Source organism: Barbus barbus (genome assembly GCF_936440315.1).
Source record: "Barbus barbus genome assembly, chromosome: 39".
In the NCBI taxonomy this organism is placed as follows: Eukaryota; Metazoa; Chordata; class Actinopteri; order Cypriniformes; family Cyprinidae; genus Barbus; species Barbus barbus.
In genome coordinates, this window is record NC_136717.1 from 19,266,289 (window position 1) to 19,288,830 (window position 22,542).

General features: G+C 35.5%; 1 pseudogene across 1 annotated transcript in view; it reads right to left on the minus strand.

The window, feature by feature from the left end:
* Window positions 1-833: 833 nt before the first annotated feature.
* The window catches only part of LOC306858379 (ankyrin repeat and SOCS box protein 13-like), a 47,353-nt pseudogene continuing 25,644 nt past the window's right edge, over window positions 834-22,542 (minus strand). The window contains exons 4-6 of the transcript in view: window positions 2,636-2,770; window positions 2,302-2,511; window positions 834-946 (exon numbers count right to left, since the gene is read on the minus strand). The product of the transcript in view is annotated as an ankyrin repeat and SOCS box protein 13-like (transcript). The remainder of the gene's footprint in view (window positions 947-2,301; window positions 2,512-2,635; window positions 2,771-22,542) is intronic.

Below are 22,542 nucleotides of genomic sequence, written 5' to 3' on the forward strand. Positions count from 1 at the left end.
TGATGTCATAATACGAATGCCAGTGTTTCCCTCTGGCCTGTGCAATAACACTTTGTGATCTCCTATAATGAATCTCTAATGAGAGCATCAGGATGTTAACATGCTCATTTCCAGCAATGCTGTGTGTTGTGCATAGTGTCTGTCGTCTGAGCGACTAATGTGCTGAAGTTTCCCTGGAATCATTTAGCGGTCAGAGGATTTCCTGAATGTAGACAGCTCCCAGATTAAGTGTTTCCTCTTTTTTTGTGTCCCTATCTCCTGCTCTTTCTTTGCGGCAATATTTAGTGTAAATATAATGGTTTCCAACAGTCCTAAATTCACCTCAGACACATTAAGACAACATATTTTACAGCAAAAGCCAGACTGTTCTGCTGAGAAGTGCTATTAAGAAGTGCTTCCTATTTATGTAATCCATTGTGCTTCTGTTACTTAAAAGAACAGTCTGCCCAAAACTGAAAATTCTGTCATTTACTCCCTATGAAGGTATTTTGAAAAATATCTCAGCGCTTTTTGTCCATACAGTGGGGATTGAAGGTTAATTTGGACCCCATCATAAAGTCATGAAACTCAATGAATAATGACAGAATTTTCATTTACAAGCAAACTTCTTTTAAAGGTGAAGTGCGTAACTTTTATGCCAATCACAGCACCATACTAAATTGCAAGAATAATAATTTGGATACATTTTTAACATTAAAAAAATTACATAGTTCACCTTTAATGCTCTAAAGTGCCAATATAACTAAGATTTATTTTTGGAGAGATTTCAGTGCTTCAAGTGTTTGTGCATCTGAGGTAAAAAAGTCTCTGTGGACTTCTAAAGAAAGAGTTCATTAACTGATAATATGGTTGGGAATATCTAATTTGGCCACCACATCCACAGCTCGGGTGCCCAACAGCGTCCTCAGGGCGATACGGCTCAGCTGCTGCAGAGAAAGAGGGTTACCTGCAAAAACACACAATATAATGCAGCATTAAACACTTCAATAACATTTCAATGCAACACTATTCATTTAGATTGCATTTAGCTACAGAAGAAGAAAGAACATGGCCACCCAACATTGATACATTTTGACTTTGCCTTCCATAGAAACCAAATAAAAACAAATACAAGTGAACATTCCAGGAGATAATACCTTCTCGCTTGATAAAATGTAAAATATGAGCGCTCAAGATCACGACCTCTTGTCATATCATTCAATACACAAAATCAAAATGTTTGCATTCTTGTATTATTATTTTTAGCCTCTAAATGTTATTATCAGGAAAACATTTATATGCTCCTAGGCCACGGATTCGCATGAATCTGGTTTACATTCTGAAGAGGGGCACTGCTGTGTTGTGTTTGGACTCGACTGGGTCGCGAATGTACCTTTGGAATGAGACTAATGATGGAATCCAGACCTACACCAGAATCTAACTTTTAATCTCATCATCATAAACTTCATGTAATTGTTTAGAACATCACATCCTGAGCAGCACCTAGGCAGCAGACCTGGCTGTGAATCACTCCTGCAGCCATTGTAAAATACAACCACAGCGGCAGCATATCACTACAACCAGAACACTTAACATTAACATGATCTGTCTTTCTTTCAGGACATTTAAATCTCAGAGAGAGCATGGAATACTAATACTAAACTTGTGAACTTTGAACTGATGCTTCCTCATTCAAAACAATATACCATATAAACAAAAGGTAGGCTTGCCACAACAGCTTTTACATTAAGCCATGAGCACCATCTGCTGGACACTTTCTATATTGTTTTCTTTTTTTATTACATAAAAAAATTCCATTCCATTTGCATTTCATTTAGCAGAAGCAACTTACATTAACTTTTCGTGATTAGTTTTTTTTTTTTTGATGCTTACTATTACTATTTTTTTTTTTAAATAAAAACAATGTTCTGTCTTTAAATTTAAATGTTTTTATCAGTTTTCAAAATAATGCAGAATATTAAACATTTATTTTTCACAATTTTAAAACTTTAATGACTGACTCTAATAATGATATTTTTTTTAATTAAAAATTATATTCACTTTATTTTTTTATTATTTGTTTATTTGACAAAAGACCAAAACAGTGCAGATTTCTACAATAAAACTGATATTTTTTAAATTGTAAAACTTTTTCAGATTTAAATTACATTTTTAAATTTTGAATCCTGTACATTCAGTCAGTCTATCCTATAAAGTAATGAATGTAAACAATATAAAATATAACGAATGTAAACCATTTCAAAGTACAAATTAAGTAGTATAATTTAATTTCCTTATAAGGCTGTTTTGTTTTGAACTCACTCTCATAAAGCTGAAGACAGTGCGCTGAGGGCGTATCTGGCCTTGTGTAGTTGACTGGCTTCCTGTCATATTTGTCTCGGGCGTAAATGTTGGCCCCGAACTCCACCAGCAGCTCAATCATATCCACATTGTTGGACTTGGCAGCATGATGTAAGGGTGTCTCATGTAGCCTAGTGGCATTTACTCGCACACAATGATTCATGATTAAAGCTTTACTTTGGTGATTTCAGATCTAAACTACCTTCTTTAGAGGCACATTCTTTAGCGTTTGCATGGCTACACTTTTGCATGGTTTGCACTTTACAATCTCATGGCTCATGGAATCGGGTTTTACCTGCATTCAGTAGCACTTTAACACACTCCAGGTGTCGGTTGGCACATGCCACATGTAGAGGAGTACCGTAGTACAGGTCATAGGCTTCCAGACTGGCTCCTTTAGCAATCACTAACCTCACACAATCTGCATTACCTGCATAACAGAATATTCTCATATTATATGATGGACAGACAAGTATTTCACTCAAAAAGTTCAGTTTATCAAAATAATTCTTACGCTATAAATTTATAAAATTCATACAGATTCTGTAATACTACAGAAATTATAAATGGTCAATAAAACACAATTTACTTTTTTTTTGATCATTGTATTTTAAAACAATAAAATAAAGTATTTACCAAAAGAATGCATACTCTAAGCATTTATAAAAATTACCTTACAAACTCTGTAATACTATATAAACAAAAGACAACAAAACGCTCTCGGTTACTCACGTAACCTCGGTTCTCCGAAATGAGGGAACGAGACATTGCTTTGGGAAATACATTTTCCTCGAATATTACTGAAGCCTTATTGAATCACGCCAGTGAAACTGGCCAATGGCGTTCAAGCGCGCGAAATATGAGGGGGCTCGTCACTATATAAAGCAGCGCTTGTACGTCATCCATTCAGAATCTTTGACTGAAGCAACTAGGCATTGTAAGATCCTGAGCTCGGTGACACGGCAATAAGAGCAATGTCTCGTTCCCTCATTTCGGGGAACCGAGGTTACGTGAGTAACCGAGAGCGTTCCCCTTCAATTCGGTCACTCAACATTGCTTTGGGAACGTATAAAATCCCGCCGTGTCACAGCGATGGAGCCAAGCTCGACTAAGTATGTCAAGTTTCACATTTGGAGCCGTAATGAGAACGGCAATGATATTGGCGCTCTTAGTAAACACAGCTCAGGTCTACAGGACCTAGTCGAAACCATGTAAAGTTAGGGGCGCGGCAGCTAGACGATGCCGCGTCACATCAGGGGCGGAGTTAACTCCGGTGAAACAAAGAATGTGAAATGGCGGCGGCTTCGGCGCTTTCACAAATAGATTAGTTGAAATTGTTTAATTTCAATGAAATCATGTTATAATGCACAGCCGTACCGGTATGATGGTGACCAAGTCCTAGAAGACGTGGTGAACTATATCATAATACTGTGATAAACTCATAGGGACAGCATTGAATTGGTGGTGCGTCTATACAGGGTGTATACGACCTAGTCGAATATGGGGGGTGCTATGAGGGGCGTTCCGTGCCATGGATTACCAACCAAAGTCGGCAGTCGTGTAGTTTTTACGTGTGAGAAGGAGTACGTCGCAACACAGACGCGTGACACCAACGCCGGAGAAGGAGTACGTCGCAACACAGACGCGTGACACCAACGCCGGAGAAGGAGTGCGTCGCAACACAGACGCGTGACACCAACGCCGGAGAAGGAGTACGTCGCAACACAGACGCGTGACACCAACGCCGGAGAAGGAGTACTTTGCCACCACAATAAATTAGTAACTTACCCTCATGTGTTTTTTCCCCCAAGTTTTCTTACTTTCTTTATCAATCATTAACTTTTTTATTTTACTTTCCTGTGTTCTGATGACATTGACTATATCCTTGATACTAATTGTGTATTGCATACAAACTTGTATGTCATTGATGTCATCTCTGTACTTTTTACAAACATAATAATTAAAAAAAGACTTCATTTGCATTCTCTTGGAGATTAATGACAAATTATACACCATCAAAGTCGCAATTTTATGTTATGTTCACAGCTATTTACAACAGCTTCAAATATAAACACAATTAATAATTATAATCTATACACAAAATATTCTGGGATATGTCATTCTGAGTTTTTACTTTTGATGGTGGTAAGAATTTTAATTAACACAACTGACTATACAATGTGTGAATAGCCTACATTAGCTCACGACTATATGCAATATTCTTTTCAGGAGATTAAGTCATTTTAATAGCCTATTATTTTCAAGAAATCAACAATGGCAAAATATATGACAAAAATACTATTCTAATCACAAATTTCAAAACAATGCAGATTCATTTTCAATAGTTTTTTTCAGTAATGGTTATTTTGTTAATCATCTGCTGAAGATTTTATTTATATATTTTTGGTAATTAAGATAAGTGAACAATATCTTTTAGTACCAATTAAATATATGTAATAAAGTGGCAATAATAATTGGTTGAAATAAAGTATCAAAATGTATAAACAATAAACTTACGTATTTTATGTATGATAAGAAATGCCAGCAGACGGCCTGACGATTGTTGTTAAACTTTACATCACGAGCAAACCATTGTTTATCTAATGATTAATTGCATTTACTCTGTAATGTTTGGCCACATATTTATGATAGAAATACTACAGCCAACAGTTTAAAGTTTTATTTTGAAACCTTAACCATTTATTTATAAATATATTGATGCATTCTCATGTGTTGCTGGCTATGTTTTTAAGTTGCTACAAATAATTTCAACAGCACAAGTTTTGTCCGCATTCCCAAAAGCAAGTTATTGTAGAAAAAAAGTACCAAGCATAGAATAAAATAATACAAGGACCGTAAATGGTTTTGCCTCAAACTCAACTCTGTTGAACAGAACAGTACCAGAGGGTTAAAGGGATAGGATTGTTAATATTGTCCCAAACAAGTATTTATTTTTCTTGCTTCTTTGGAAAATAAAAATTAAAAGGAGACTTATGGAAGACTTTTCCATGTCCCTCAAAAATATGATTATTGAGATTTCTTAAAATAAACAATGGTTCATTGCAGAGAAATTGTGAAAACTCTTGAAACCATTAATATTTACTGTACAGCTCAGCTGTACATATTTATGGTTTCTTGTGTTTTTCCAATGTTTTTTTTTTAAATTGTAAATTGATATTCTCCTTTTGATATTGATATTGATATTCAATGTAGGCTATTAGCCTATGGAAGTTTCATCATAACCTGCAGTTTTTTCTTGAACACAGTGTACCCATTTTCCTGTCTCATGTTTTCTCATTTTTCCAAAGGTACTAAATGTATAATCAAATCTAAGTAAATAATTGAATGTTCCTTTCTATTTCTGCTTGTTACTCTATTTACCAGCATTTCTTTGGATGTTATAAAACCATTTTTTCTTTCTGCCATCTACTTTTCACATTGTTTTATTAACTTAATCTCAGTCTTACCAATTTACTTTCATGCCTATATATATAAAACTTTCCTTTGGCTACCTTTTCACATTTACCTGCCAATGAATATATCCTTACTAACTCAAGAGATTGCATTACAGTAAAACAAAACGATTTGCTTTTAATAAAACAGTCATTAATACAATTTCTAGACAATTCTGAGCCAAACAGAACATGAAATAGATAATGAACTATTAATACTTGCATTAGGTGTTGAGGCAGTTATCAAGGTGTTCAGGGTTGCATGATAATTACAGACAGGTGTGTTGGAGCAGTGTTGGAGCTGAAGTCTGTAGTAGCTCTCCAGGAGCAGGGCCGGAGACCCCTTGTCTATACAAATTATGATCTTTTTGGTTATTTCTTTCACCCACTGTTGTAGTGCAGGAGGGGTTCCATTTCATGTTTTGGAGTCTGCACATTTTGTATCTCTCCCTTATCTGACATACACCTTTCAGCACTCTCTATTTTTCCACCATCAAATATTAGTGATTCACATTTCACAAACTTACATGTAAATGGACTATATAAAACTACACTGTCAATACACAAGTTACATAAATCAATGCATTTATTTCCATTCAAAGTTAATACAAATTAATAATATTAGACTAAAACGATTCCTTATATTATAGCTCCATCTAGTGGACAAGGTTAATATCCAAGCCTTCAGGTTGCTGTTGAAATTGCTGATGATTTAGAGCAGTGGCTTTTAATCCTGGAAATAAGGGAGACTTGCAAAATGTGCAGAGCGATGGGTCCCCAGGACCAGGATTGAAAACCACTGATTTAGAGCAGTGGTTATAATGCCAAAAATACAATTATAATAGTTCAGGAGGAGAACAGTAAATTCTAAACCAGGAGTTCTCAACTGATTAGGGTTGGAGCTAAACTCTGCAGGAAAGTGGACCTTGAAGACCATAGCTGACAACCCCTGGTTCAGAATTTGCTCTTCTCCTCCTGAGCATCAGAAATTCATACATCTATTATAACTGCTCCTCTTTTTGGTCAGAAGTTACCATGTTAGTATTCATTTGTTGTAACAAATTTAATAATAATAATAATAATCATAAAAATCCTTTCTACCATCAACTTTTTACTGTTTCACTTTTTGTAAACTCTTATTTTCCAAAATAGATAAGCTATATACATGAAAGCAAGAATGTTTTCCCAGAATAACTTGTTCTGCACTACATTTAATGTTGAAGATAATGTTAAAAGACTTAAAGAAAATTCAGGCAAGATCTCGAAGGAACAAAAAAGAAAGAAAAATTGAGCATAGGCTCTTAGGGCCATAGCATCCAACTTAAAATAATGCCTTTAATGTTCAAAACATGTTTAATTTATTCACTTCAACACTAACATAACAGCCAATACACACACACACACATACATAATACATGAAATAAATGTAGAATTCTTATGGATTATTGCCACTTGTTAGTTAACTAATTACTGTAAAATCTGTATGTATCAGGCGTCATGGAATGCGACGTACATAGAGACGACGTATGTATCAAGCGTCATGGAATGCGACGTACATAGTTCAGACGTACCAATCACACGTCATTTTTTATGTAAATTTCTCACATACGCCGCCGTCACGTCGCCGCCTAAGATTGGTTCTACAGTGACGTCGCCGTGACGTCGCCGCGGGACTATCGTCTGCCCTCCCTATCAATCCCATTCAAAATTTGACACGGTCTGACGGCGACGGAAGGGTAGACTGCTCCTTCTCCTTCTCCTGCTGAGCCTTAGAACGGCACGGCCTATGGCAAGCCGTTTTAGCATTAAATACTCTTTGCCATACTAGTCATAATTCAGTTTTGATTAGTCATAATTCCAATTCCAGATATCTATTCTGCAATTTTGACTCGTCGTAATTGCAATCAAGATATCTACAATGTGATTGTGACTAGTCATAATATGCATTGAAGATATCTACAATGTTAATTTGACTAGTCGTAATATACATTAGAGATATCTATATTGCTTTTATGACTAGTCATATTCTTCCATTAACTTCTATTGGAAAATATTTTCAGATATCTACAAATGAGTTTTGACTAGTAGAAATTGTAATTAAAGATATCTATAAATGAATTTTCACTAGGCAGAATTGTAATTAGAGATATCTCTAATTACAATTTTACTAGTGACAATTAAATTAGAGATATCTCTAACTGAGTTGCCACTAGTGCAAATTATAATTCAAGATATCTCTAACTGGGTTTTTACTAGTCATAATCCAATTGGAGATATCTTTCATTCGTCATTTTTAAAGATATCCACAAATACATTTGTAGATATCTGTAACTAATTTACTACTAGTCGAATTACAGTTGTAGATATCTTGAATTGGATTTTTGACTAGGCAAAACTTGATTAGAGATATCTTGAATTGGAATTCTTCCTAGTCAAAACTTATTTAAAGATATCTGCAATTTAATTATGGATATCTCAATCAGATTTTCGACTAGGAGGATCTTTCTTTGGAGATATCCACATTCAGCTTTGTGACTAGGAAGAATCTGAATGTAGATATCTAGAATTAACATTCTGACTAGTCATAATTATTTAATAGATATCTTAATTGTGTACACAAACCACCCCTTTGCTAAGCCCCGCCTTAACCATGGTCTTCGACGAGCGCGCCAAAATCTCAGAACGGCCTGACCTGGTTTTCAGGTAATTAAATAATTCCTGTAGGTTAACACTGTAATTGTAACTGCATTATTTGCAAATCATTTACAACAATGCGTTCATTGCGTTGTAAATGAACAGCTTGTAAGGTAATATATATTATTACTATATAGTTGTCAGAGATAGCGCCGGAATTTATATTATATTTAGCCCCCTAATAATTTACGTTTATGTTTTTCATTTTGTCGTAATGTTGATTTAATTCATAAATTGCAATGTCAAGTAAGGGATAATGTACAGGCAGCCGGTAGTTATCGCGAAATAAGCCCCGTCAGTGTGATCAGGACCCGACGAAATATCTTCAAATATAATTGCAACTAGTCGAAACGGAATTAGAGATATCTCTAATTACATTTGCGGATATATGACGCGTCTTTTAAAGATATCTATAACATCATTACAGATATCTTAAATTGAGTTTTGACTAGTCAAAATATGTTTACAGATATCTCAAATCCGATTTCTTACTAGTGCAATTATATTTGCAGATATCTCTAATTGTCATTCTGACTAGTCAAATTATAATTATCACTCGTCAAAATACAATTTTTCCTATCTGTAAATATATTTATGGATAGTCTGAACGAAGGTTTAAATGCTAAAACGGCTTGCCATAGGCCGTGCCGTTCTAAGGCTCAGCAGGAGAAGGAGAAGGAGCAGTCTACCCTTCCGTCGCCGTCAGACCGTGTCAAATTTTGAATGGGATTGATAGGGAGGGCAGACATAGTCCCGCGGCGACGTCACTGTAGAACCAATCTTAGGCGGCGACGTGACGGCGGCGTACGTGAGAAATTTACATAAAAAATTACGTGTGATTGGTACGTCTGAACTATGTACGTCGCATTCCATGACGCTTGATACATACGTCGTCTCTATGTACGTCGCATTCCATGACGCCTGATACATACAGATTTTACAGTAATTAGTTAACTAACAAGTGACAATAATCCATAAGAATTCTACATTTATTTCATGTATTATGTATGTGTGTGTGTGTGTATTGGCTGTTATGTTAGTGTTGAAGTGAATAAATTAAACATGTTTTGAACATTAAAGGCATTATTTTAAGTTGGATGCTATGGCCCTAAGAGCCTATGCTCAATTTTTCTTTCTTTTTTGTTGCTTCGTGATCTTGCCTGAATTTTCTTTAAGTCTTTTAACATTTTCTTCAACATTAAATGTAGTGCAGAACAAGTTATTCTGGGAAAACATTCTTGGTTTCATGTATATAGCTTATCTATTTTGGAAAATAAGAGTTTACAAAAAGTGAAACAGTAAAAAGTTGATGGTAGAAAGGATTTTTATGATTTTATTATTATTATTATTATTATTATTTTAGGATTTTATTATTATTAAATTTGTTACAACAAATGAATACTAACATGGTAACTTCTGACCAAAAGGAGTAGCAGTTATAATAGATGTATGAATTTCTGATGCTCAGGAGGAGAAGAGCAAATTCTGAACCAGGGGTTGTCAGCTATGGTCTTCAAGGTCCACTTTCCAGCAGAGTTTAGCTCCAACCCTAATCAGTTGAGAACTCCTGGTTTAGAATTTGCTGTTCTCCTCCTGAACTATTATAATTGTATTTTTGGCATTATAACCACTGCTCTAAATCAGTGGTTTTCAATCCTGGTCCTGGGGACCCACCGCTCTGCACATTTTGCAAGTCTCCCTTATTTCCAGGATTGAAAGCCACTGCTCTAAATCATCAGCAATTTCAACAGCAACCTGAAGGCTTGGATATTAACCTTGTCCACTAGATGGAGCTATAATATAAGGAATCGTTTTAGTCTAATATTATTAATTTGTATTAACTTTGAATGGAAATAAATGCATTGATTTATGTAACTTGTGTATTGACAGTGTAGTTTTATATAGTCCATTTACATGCAAGTTTGTGAAATGTGAATCACTAATATTTGATGGTGGAAAAATAGAGAGTGCTGAAAGGTGTATATCAGATAAGGGAGAGATACAAAATGTGCAGACTCCAAAACATGAAATGGAACCCCTCCTGCACTACAACAGTGGGTGAAAGAAATAACCAAAAATATCATAATTTGTATAGACAAGGGGTCTCCAGCCCTGCTCCTGGAGAGCTACTACAGACTTCAGCTCCAACACTGCTCCAACACACCTGTCTGTAATTATCATGCAACCCTGAACACCTTGATAACTGCCTCAACACCTAATGCAAGTATTAATAGTTAATTATCTATTTCATGTTCTGTTTGGCTCAGAATTGTCTAGAAATTGTATTAATGACTGTTTTATTAAAAGCAAATCGTTTTGTTTTACTGTAATGCAATCTCTTGAGTTAGTAAGGATATATTCATTGGCAGGTAAATGTGAAAAGGTAGCCAAAGGAAAGTTTTATATATATAGGCATGAAAGTAAATTGGTAAGACTGAGATGAAGTTAATAAAACAATGTGAAAAGTAGATGGCAGAAAGAAAAAATGGTTTTATAACATCCAAAGAAATGCTGGTAAATAGAGTAACAAGCAGAAATAGAAAGGAAGATTCAAATATTTACTTAGATTTGATTATACATTTAGTACCTTTGGAAAAATGAGAAAACATGAGACAGGAAAATGGGTACACTGTGTTCAAGAAAAAACTGCAGGTTATGATGAAACTTCCATAGGCTAATAGCCTACATTGAATATCAATATCAAAAGGAGAATATCAATTTACAATTTAAAAAAAAAACATTGGAAAAACACAAGAAAACATAAATATGTACAGCTGAGCTGTACAGTAAATATTAATGGTTTCAAGAGTTTTCACAATTTCTCTGCAATGAACCATTGTTTATTTTAAGAAATCTCAATAATCATATTTTTGAGGGACATGGAAAAGTCTTCCATAAGTCTCCTTTTAATTTTTATTTTCCAAAGAAGCAAGAAAAAGAAATACTTGTTTGGGACAATATTAACAATCCTATCCCTTTAACCCTCTGGTACTGTTCTGTTCAACAGAGTTGAGTTTGAGGCAAAACCATTTACGGTCCTTGTATTATTTTATTCTATGCTTGATACTTTTTTTCTACAATAACTTGCTTTTGGGAATGCGGACAAAACTTGTGCTGTTGAAATTATTTGTAGCAACTTAAAAACATAGCCAGCAACACATGAGAATGCATCAATATATTTATAAATAAATGTTTAAGGTTTCAAAATAAAACTTTAAACTGTTGGCTGTAGTATTTCTATCATAAATATGTGGCCAAACATTACAGAGTAAATGCAATTAATCATTAGATAAACAATGGTTTGCTCGTGATGTAAAGTTTAACAACAATCGTCAGGCCGTCTGCTGGCATTTCTTATCATACATAAAATACGTAAGTTTATTGTTTATACATTTTGATACTTTATTTCAACCAATTATTATTGCCACTTTATTACATATATTTAATTGGTACTAAAAGATATTGTTCACTTATCTTAATTACCAAAAATATATAAATAAAATCTTCAGCAGATGCACAAAATAATCATTACTGATAGCCCTAGTTAAAACAATTGAAAATGAACCTGCATTGTTTTGAAATTTGTGATTAGAATAGTATTTTTGTCATATATTTTGCCATTGTTGATTTCTTGAAAATAATAGGCTATTAAAATGACTTAATCTCCTGAAAAGAATATTGCATATAGTCGTGAGCTAATGTAGGCTATTCACACATTGTATAGTCAGTTGTGTTAATTAAAATTCTTACCACCATCAAAAGTAAAAACTCAGAATGACATATCCCAGAATATTTTGTGTATAGATTATAATTATTAATTGTGTTTATATTTGAAGTTGTTGTAAATAGCTGTGAACATAACATAAAATTGCGACTTTGATGGTGTATAATTTGTCATTAATCTCCAAGAGAATGCAAATGAAGTATTTTTTTAATTATTATGTTTGTAAAAAGTACAGAGATGACATCAATGACATACAAGTTTGTATGCAATACACAATTAGTATCAAGGATATAGTCAATGTCATCAGAACACAGGAAAGTAAAATAAAAAAGTTAATGATTGATAAAGAAAGTAAGAAAACTTGGGGAAAAAAACACATGAGGGTAAGATACTAATTTATTGTGGTGGCAAAGTACTCCTTCTCCGGCGTTGGTGTCACGCGTCTGTGTTGCGACGTACTCCTTCTCCGGCGTTGGTGTCACGCGTCTGTGTTGCGACGTACTCCTTCTCCGGCGTTGGTGTCACGCGTCTGTGTTGCGACGTACTCCTTCTCACACGTAAAAACTACACGACTGCCGACTTTGGTTGGTAATCCATGGCACGGTGCACCCCCCATAATCCATGGCACGGAACGCCCCTCATATGCACTCGTCTCAATGAACGTGACGTCTGCGTCTGCCGAACGTCTCGTCTGCGTCTGCCGAACGTCTCGTCTGCGTCTGCCACATCACTCGTTCGTGTGCCGAACGTGACGTCTGCGTCTGCCATAGTCTGCTGCAAGGGCGGTTTCCAGCACATTCCACTCACTCATTCTTTATTATTTTTTCCCACTGATCTTCAGTTGTATTTAATTAAGTGATTTTACCTGTATAGCTTTTATTCCAAATAGTAAGGAATTTACACAAATGTTCATGTTAAAATATTTGTTTGCCATTGTTTCTTGTCAACATATGCACAGATAGCCTACTTATCAAGAAATCATGTAGCCTAGGCTACTATTCACCACTAGGAGTCTCTTGACCAACACAAAAGAGTAGTTGTAAACATTTGGGCTGATTTAACTAACATAAATAATATTTGTAATAGCCTATGTAATGTTTAATTTTAGAGTTTAGAAATATTTCGTTTTCGAGTTTCGCCGAAGTTTGATTGACAGGCAATCTGACAGTTAACAGAATTACACTTAAAAACAGTTAGGCCTACACCTCAAAAGAGAAAGGTGAGCACAGTTTATTAGTATTAAGCTATTATTATTATTTAGCCTAAATGTCTTTGCTTGTGCATAAAAACATTTAGATTTGTATCAGGTACAGAAATATTTTGGCATAATAGTCATAAAAGCCGGAAGAGAATTAACATAGACCCAGAGTTTCTCTTTCAAGTCTCCCATGGTTTTTAACATCACACTTAAACAACATATCCTGATTTTATTTACATATCCACATTTATTATCATTAGCCTATAAACCACCTATAAATCAGCTCTCTGTATGGTTCCAGAGATGGCTCTTCTCATTCAGCACTGCGGGAAAATAATTTGGCCTTAGAAATCCAGTAAAATCAAAAAAAAAAAAATCCATATTAATTTGTGAATATTTTAAATGTTTAATAAAGGAGCAGAACGTCATAAACAAAAGTCAAATAATAGTTTACAAACTATTTAAAAAAAAGTTTACAGTCGTTTTTTTTTTCACCACAGGTGACTTATATATAAAAAAAATAGTAGCCTATTTTTCAATTCTATTCTTCTATTTAAAGGATCTACAGAAAACGCGATCGAGTTGTCTGTTTTCTAGTCTACCAAAGTCCTGTAGCCTAGGCCTTTTAAAACTATATAAAAAAACACAATAACAACCCCAACAATAAGCTATAAAAATGCAATAGCCTATATCAAGTTTGTTTCTTCATATTTCTATCTTTGTGGGGGCATTTGGCCCTCAAAATGTGGGTTAAACAACACACACACAATATCCTATATATAAATCACAGACGCAGACATCACGTTATAAGACAGACGCAAGTGTCACGTTCATTGAGACGAGTGCATGTTGCAAAGTCATATTAAAGAACCGATCGCAACCGCTGGCACACTGCACTGAGCCATGTTGAGTAGAGTGTTAAATACGTGTTAGAGAAAAAAATAATTAATAACTTCACTGCCACACGTGAATGACGCGTGACGTCTGACTCGACACTTCACTGCCACGCGTGATTTACGTGACGTCTGCGTGACGTCTGCGTCACGTCTGCGTCTTAAAATGAATGGAATAAATAGCAGAAAGAAAAAAAAAATAAGACGTTGAGTGAGACGTTCATTGAGACGAGTGCATGTAGCAAAGTCATATTCGATCGGCTCTACGACGCCATAGATCGCAACCGCTGGCACACTGCACTGAGCCATGTTGAGTAGAGTGTTAAATACGTGTTAGAGAAAAAAATAATTAATAACTTCACTGCCACACGTGAATGACACGTGACGTCTGACTCGACACTTCACTGCCACGCGTGATTTGCTTTGGCTTACAGCTCTAAAGGTGTGGAATATATGGAACGCCGAATGGGTCATAATTCGCCATTAACCAGGCGCCTGGTTTTCAGAAAACGCCTGTTTTTACGGCGTTCTAGTCGAAAAACCGCCGTACATTACGGCGTTTTGTAGTACATACGCCATAAATTACGGCGTTTTCACGGCAGAACCGCCGTCAATATCGGCGTTTATTGATGCAATCCAAAACGCCGTTAATTTCGCCGTTTGGCCATCCATAATGCGCCGTAGTTTACGGCGCTCCGTCTGACAAAGACGGCGTTAAAAACGGCGTTTTCTCTAATATTAAAATCAGCTCCTCCTTTTCTACACAGTCCAGCCCCTTTAAGGAAGTAGGCAGTCATGACTAGTAGAATGTGGAACTGAATGGCGATCTGCTTCATCCTGTTCAGTAATGTTAGTGTGACCAACATTTGGACTTTCATCATGTGATATTTTTACTTTTTCATTGGGTACATGTGTATCTCTGTCTTCTTTATCATATGTACATAAATTGTACAATTGTATTATCCTTTGTGTATGTTGATGTTTGTCAAATACAGTGAGCATACGCTTGCAAGTACTGTTAGCTGAAGAGCAGTGGTCTGGTTCATTGTAACCTATGTTGCTTTAGTGAAGGGAGTTCAAGTCTGAGCTCCGATGCTCGTTTTTTCACCTTTTCGTTTGTTGTGTATTACAATGGCTTTTCAATTTTGGAGAAATTACCCTTTCTGCAAATAACAGGAATAAAGGGAAAAGTTATTATTAAACAGCTTATGAATCAGTTGAAGCAGTAGCATGGGTTTTTATTGTTGATTAAATTTGATTTGCCATATGAAGGCGCTTGTTTTGCTCCTTTAGCTATAGACTTGCTTGCAGTATGCCTACAATATAAGTACATTTCTGTTGAATAAAAATTCTGGCCTTTTTTCTACGGTGACGCACTGCTGCAATATTATTATTTCCACTCAATGAATAATGCTGTCATTAAAACGACATCATTTTCTCGTTAAAACGACATCTGTTCTCGTTAAAACGATATATTTCCTCGTAATAACAATATATATTATGTCATAAAATCGATTACTTTTTCCCGTTATAGAGATTACATGTGAGCCAGCTAAGGATTGTCGATGCTGTCCGCACAGGATCTGACTTGCTGAAGATGATCAGATTAAAACAGTTATTTTGAATAACCGACTCGGGCTTGGGATATGTCGAATGACTCAAGTTTGATTTAACACCAAATCGAAATGAGAACAAACAAACCAAATAAAGATAACTGACAATGATAATTGATAAATGACAGTGGAGCGCAGCATTCCTACAGTATAAAGCATGGAAGTAAGCCTACAAAATAGCATTTAACACAGAATCAATCAGATCTGCTGAACAACAAGTTACAAAATGAAATGGCAGTGTTGGAACTATACCGTGGACTTTGGGGGAGCCCACCTTTTTTTCTTTTCTTTTACGGGGGTCTATATGGGATCGTGCGCAATAGACCTAGCCCGGCCCACGTCCGACAGCTCATCAGAATTACCGGCCGAGTCCATCTTTTTTTCCCTCTTCTCCTAAAACAGTTTATACTACTGTTTCGGCTATTAAAATAGTTCATTATTATATTTTGTTTCGTTTTTTTATTAAGTTAATTTAGAAAAACGTTTGGAGCATTTTTGTTCTTTAAATAGCCTATAAGTTTTTGTTTTTTAAAGTAACGACCAAGCGGCCAGCGGCATGAGCTGATCATAGCCTATGTTTGATCAATTTAGCCTTCTCATATCATCACCACTTGCCTAAAATAAAATCTATAGATATACTAAAACAGTTCAAGCATATAACAATGTTTAAACGTTAAACCTGCGCTATAATAATAATGTGCTGCTAGCCTATATCTGAGTTTGTGCGGAGAGTGGACGCTAAAGCGCGCTCTGCAGGACATGGAGGCACCAGCGCAAACACTTTCAGTGGAAACAAATTAAAATAGCCTACTGTCATTTTTTTTTTTTTTTTTTGATAAAGGCAAGAGTAATACATCATTCGGAACTGTAAAGGGTCTACTTGTATTTGTGTGCACTCACAATACCAACAAAAGGTAGTTATTTTATAAAACAAATAAAACAAGCATGATGCGCTTTCTGCGTCTTGAACAGGTGCGCTTCACAAAAATGAACCGAAGCTGAGCGAAAACATGCCTCACAGACATGATAAATATATCTATAGAAAGCTTTAAATTATCACTTAACGAAATAAAAAGAATGAAAACAAAAACTCTTTTATTATAATTTTAATCATAATCAATAATGATGCATTTCTCTCTAAAGGCGCGTCTAATGAGGAGACGGCGAGTCAGGATCAGCAACTTCATCCTTGCGACACAGACTCAGAAAACATTAGTTTATTAGTAAATAATTCAAATCTCTCCTTACTATTTCCTGCAGACACATTCATGGTTATGTTTGCTGGGGTTTTGCAGCAAGCTTTAGCCTATTGTATGCATTTGAACGCAGAACTATTCAGCTGCGCTGAAGTCGTAGTTCGCACCCTGTGAAATGGAATATGCAAACCATGAAAATGTCTATGCTATTTCATTCAGTACAGCCTAATAGATAGATTTTAACAAAATCATGCTAAAGACATACATAAGAGCACCATAGGAATGGTTCATGAAAACTAGCAAAATATGGCTGCATGAATAATAAATAACTGATAAATGTATCCACCCCTATAACCTAAAATATTAAAAACTTTTGAGGCAATAAATATTGTATAAATTTAACAATGTTCTAAAACAGAAAAAAAAAAAACATCTTTCACAAAAGTCTATCTCTTTGAAAGTGTTTACAATATATTTGTAAGGTTATTAGTACAATTTCTCCACCAAGATCTCATAATTTTTTAAAGCCTGGTTATTTAAAAAAAAAAAAGGCTACAATCTGTACTATAGGCTAACCAAAGGCCTATATCTTTAAACTGCTGGCCACTTTATCACCAACCCTGCGGCGCTCTTTGCCGCTTTAAACGCCGTTTATTGCGGCGCTCTTTGCCACTTTAAACGCCGTTTATTGCGGCGCTCTTTGCCACTTTAAACGCCGTTTATTGCGGCGCTCTTTGCCACTTTAAACGCCGTTTATTGCGGCGCTCTTTGCCACTTTAAACGCTGTCCATTGCGGCGTTTTAAACGTCCATTGCGCCGCTCTTCAGCACCCAAAACACCGTCAGCTCCGAGTTAGTTAGGCCTACTTATTAAACTTATTAAACACACTGTTCCCTTTGCTTTGATAAGAGGTAGGGCTAAACTACTCAACTGATTGTTTACTAAAGTTAAATGTAATTTAGATATGAAGATAGTGTGGTTAACTGTCAAAAGCTTTTTTTCAGATCAATAAATACAGCACCCATTACATGCCCCTGATCCAAAGAAGATCGAGCCGTTTCTAAAAAATAACAAATAGCCATTTCTGTAGAATGATGTGGTCTAAAACCAAATTGATGCTGATAAAAGAGATTATTCATTTCTAAATGTATATTAATTGTTCGGTCACAACTTTCTCTAAAAACTTAGACATAACTGGTAAAATTGATATTGGACGATAATTTGAAATCATATTAGAATCTCCTAATTTGTAAATTGGTGTGACAACAGCCTTTTTCTAATTTTTTTTTTTTTTTTTTGGAATCAACATTCTCTGATTGATAAATTTACCAAATACTGAATAGGCTGCGCTGCGCATGCGTGAGAACTATCAGCCCGATCTCACAGTAATTCTTACCATATGGAGCTCTGCAAGGTTATTATAGTTTTGAATTTTTTAATTTGTTTTATTTTAATATCGTTTTCAAATTTGCTATGAAATTCAGTTTAATTTTATTAGTTTAATTAATATTTTTGTTAGTTTTAGTTTAGTTTTTATCACATTTTTATTTAGTTTTTATATAGTTTGGTTTCAGTTTTAATTAAAGTTTAGCAGAATCAACAGATCACCTCCAGAGCAAAGGCCAAAGAAAGACTTAATTTAACCTTAGTGAGGCAAAGGTTTAGCGACTAAATGAACCCATGCTGAGATTGATAGATAAAAGTATAGAAATATACACCAAAGGAAGCAAGTCTTTTTACTAAATAAATCTTCACAAGTTGCGCTTAATGTCATATCTGGTGTGTTGAGATGTTTAATATGAAAATAAACAGAGTAATTTAGTTATGTCTTTTTTCTTATTTAACCATAATCATGATGATATTGAAACTCCCGTGTCTTTCGCACCGGCGCATAAATCATAACTGGGACGAATGAAATTCAATAATAACGGCAATCGTATTTAAAAGCTCACATTTGAATATGATATTTTCTTTATTCATGAAGAATTATAAGCGTGTATGATGTGATTTAGCCTATGCATATTTATTTGTTTGAAAGTTTGGCAGTGATCACAAGATGCTAGGGCAACTTTTGTATTTTTAACAGAAAGGTGCTTTCTCCTCTTTTTTTCTGTTAATTATGCTGCCTGTCTGTTTTTCTTCAAAGCACCAACTTGCCAAATGTTGGTTTGATTGCTTGTGTTACGTGAGAAAATTAATAAGTTTGCCTTCCTGCCCAGACAGCAGCATAGTGTTGGCCCAGATCCGGCCCACAAACGGCGTTTAAAGTGGCAAAGAGCGCCGCAATAAACGGCGTTTAAAGTGGCAAAGAGCGCCGCAATAAACGGCGTTTAAAGTGGCAAAGAGCGCCGCAATAAACGGCGTTTAAAGTGGCAAAGAGCGCCGCAATAAACGGCGTTTAAAGTGGCAAAGAGCGCCGCAATAAACGGCGTTTAAAGTGGCAAAGAGCGCCGCAATAAACGGCGTTTAAAGCGGCAAAGAGCGCCGCAGGGTTGGTGATAAAGTGGCCAGTTTAAAGATATAGGCCTTTGGTTAGCCTATAGTACAGTTTGTAGCCTTTTTTTTTTTTTAAATAACCAGGCTTTAAAAAATTATGAGATCTTGGTGGAGAAATTGTACTAATAACCTTACAAATATATTGTAAACACTTTCAAAGAGATAGACTTTTGTGAAAGATGTTTTTTTTTTTCTGTTTTAGAACATTGTTAAATTTATACAATATTTATTGCCTCAAAAGTTTTTAATATTTTAGGTTATAGGGGTGGATACATTTATCAGTTATTTATTATTCATGCAGCCATATTTTGCTAGTTTTCATGAACCATTCCTATGGTGCTCTTATGTATGTCTTTAGCATGATTTTGTTAAAATCTATCTATTAGGCTGTACTGAATGAAATAGCATAGACATTTTCATGGTTTGCATATTCCATTTCACAGGGTGCGAACTACGACTTCAGCGCAGCTGAATAGTTCTGCGTTCAAATGCATACAATAGGCTAAAGCTTGCTGCAAAACCCCAGCAAACATAACCATGAATGTGTCTGCAGGAAATAGTAAGGAGAGATTTGAATTATTTACTAATAAACTAATGTTTTCTGAGTCTGTGTCGCAAGGATGAAGTTGCTGATCCTGACTCGCCGTCTCCTCATTAGACGCGCCTTTAGAGAGAAATGCATCTTTATTGATTATGATTAAAATTATAATAAAAGAGTTTTTGTTTTCAGTTTTTTTAATTTCGTTAAGTGATAATTTAAAGCTTTCTATAGATATATTTATCATGTCTGTGAGGCATGTTTTCGCTCAGCTTCGGTTCATTTTTGTGAAGCGCACCTGTTCAAGAAGCAGAAAGCGCATCATGCTTGTTTTATTTGTTTTATAAAATAACTACCTTTTGTTGGTATTGTGAGTGCACACAAATACAAGTAGACCCTTTACAGTTCCGAATGATGTGTTACTCTTGCCTTTATCAAAAAAAAAAAAAAAAGAAAAATGACAGTAGGCTATTTTAATTTGTTTCCACTGAAAGTGTTTGCGCTGGTGCCTCCATGTCCTGCAGAGCGCGCTTTAGCGTCCACTCTCCGCACAAACTCAGATATAGGCTAGCAGCACATTATTATTATAGCGCAGGTTTAACGTTTAAACATTGTTATTTTAGTATATCTATAGATTTTATTTTAGGCAAGTGGTGATGATATGAGAAGGCTAAATTGATCAAACATAGGCTATGATCAGCTCATGCCGCTGGCCGCTTGGTCGTTACTTTAAAAAACAAAAACTTATAGGCTATTTAAAGAACAAAAATGCTCCAAACGTTTTTCTAAATTAACTTAATAAAAAAACGAAACAAAATATAATAATGAACTATTTTAATAGCCGAAACAGTAGTATAAACTGTTTTAGGAGAAGAGGGAAAAAAAGATGGACTCGGCCGGTAATTCTGATGAGCTGTCGGACGTGGGCCGGGCTAGGTCTATTGCGCACGATCCCATATAGACCCCCGTAAAAGAAAATAAAAAAAGGTGGGCTCCCCCAAAGTCCACGGTATAGTTCCAACACTGCCATTTCATTTTGTAACTTGTTGTTCAGCAGATGATTGATTCTGTGTTAAATGCTATTTTGTAGGCTTACTTCCATGCTTTATACTGTAGGAATGCTGCGCTCCACTGTCATTTATCAATTATCATTGTCAGTTATCTTTATTTGGTTTGTTTGTTCTCATTTCGATTTGGTGTTAAATCAAACTTGAGTCATTCGACATATCCCAAGCCCGAGTCGGTTATTCAAAATAACTGTTTTAATCTGATCATCTTCAGCAAGTCAGATCCTGTGCGGACAGCATCGACAATCCTTAGCTGGCTCACATGTAATCTCTATAACGGGAAAAAGTAATCGATTTTATGACATAATATATATTGTTATTACGAGGAAATATATCGTTTTAACGAGAACAGATGTCGTTTTAACGAGAAAATGATGTCGTTTTAATGACAGCATTATTCATTGAGTGGAAATAATAATATTGCAGCAGTGCGTCACCGTAGAAAAAAGGCCAGAATTTTTATTCAACAGAAATGTACTTATATTGTAGGCATACTGCAAGCAAGTCTATAGCTAAAGGAGCAAAACAAGCGCCTTCATATGGCAAATCAAATTTAATCAACAATAAAAACCCATGCTACTGCTTCAACTGATTCATAAGCTGTTTAATAATAACTTTTCCCTTTATTCCTGTTATTTGCAGAAAGGGTAATTTCTCCAAAATTGAAAAGCCATTGTAATACACAACAAACGAAAAGGTGAAAAAACGAGCATCGGAGCTCAGACTTGAACTCCCTTCACTAAAGCAACATAGGTTACAATGAACCAGACCACTGCTCTTCAGCTAACAGTACTTGCAAGCGTATGCTCACCGTATTTGACAAACATCAACATACACAAAGGATAATACAATTGTACAATTTATGTACATATGATAAAGAAGACAGAGATACACATGTACCCAATGAAAAAGTAAAAATATCACATGATGAAAGTCCAAATGTTGGTCACACTAACATTACTGAACAGGATGAAGCAGATCGCCATTCAGTTCCACATTCTACTAGTCATGACTGCCTACTTCCTTAAAGGGGCTGGACTGTGTAGAAAAGGAGGAGCTGATTTTAATATTAGAGAAAACGCCGTTTTTTACGCCGTCTTTGTCAGACGGAGCGCCGTAAACTACGGCGCATTATGGATGGCCAAACGGCGAAATTAACGGCATTTTGGATTGCATCAATAAACGCCGATATTGACGGCGGTTCTGCCGTGAAAACGCCGTAATTTACGGCGTCTGTACTACAAAACGCCGTAATGTACGGCGGTTTTTCGACTAGAACGCCGTAAAAACAGGCGTTTTCTGGAAACCAGGCGCCTGGTTAATGGCGAATT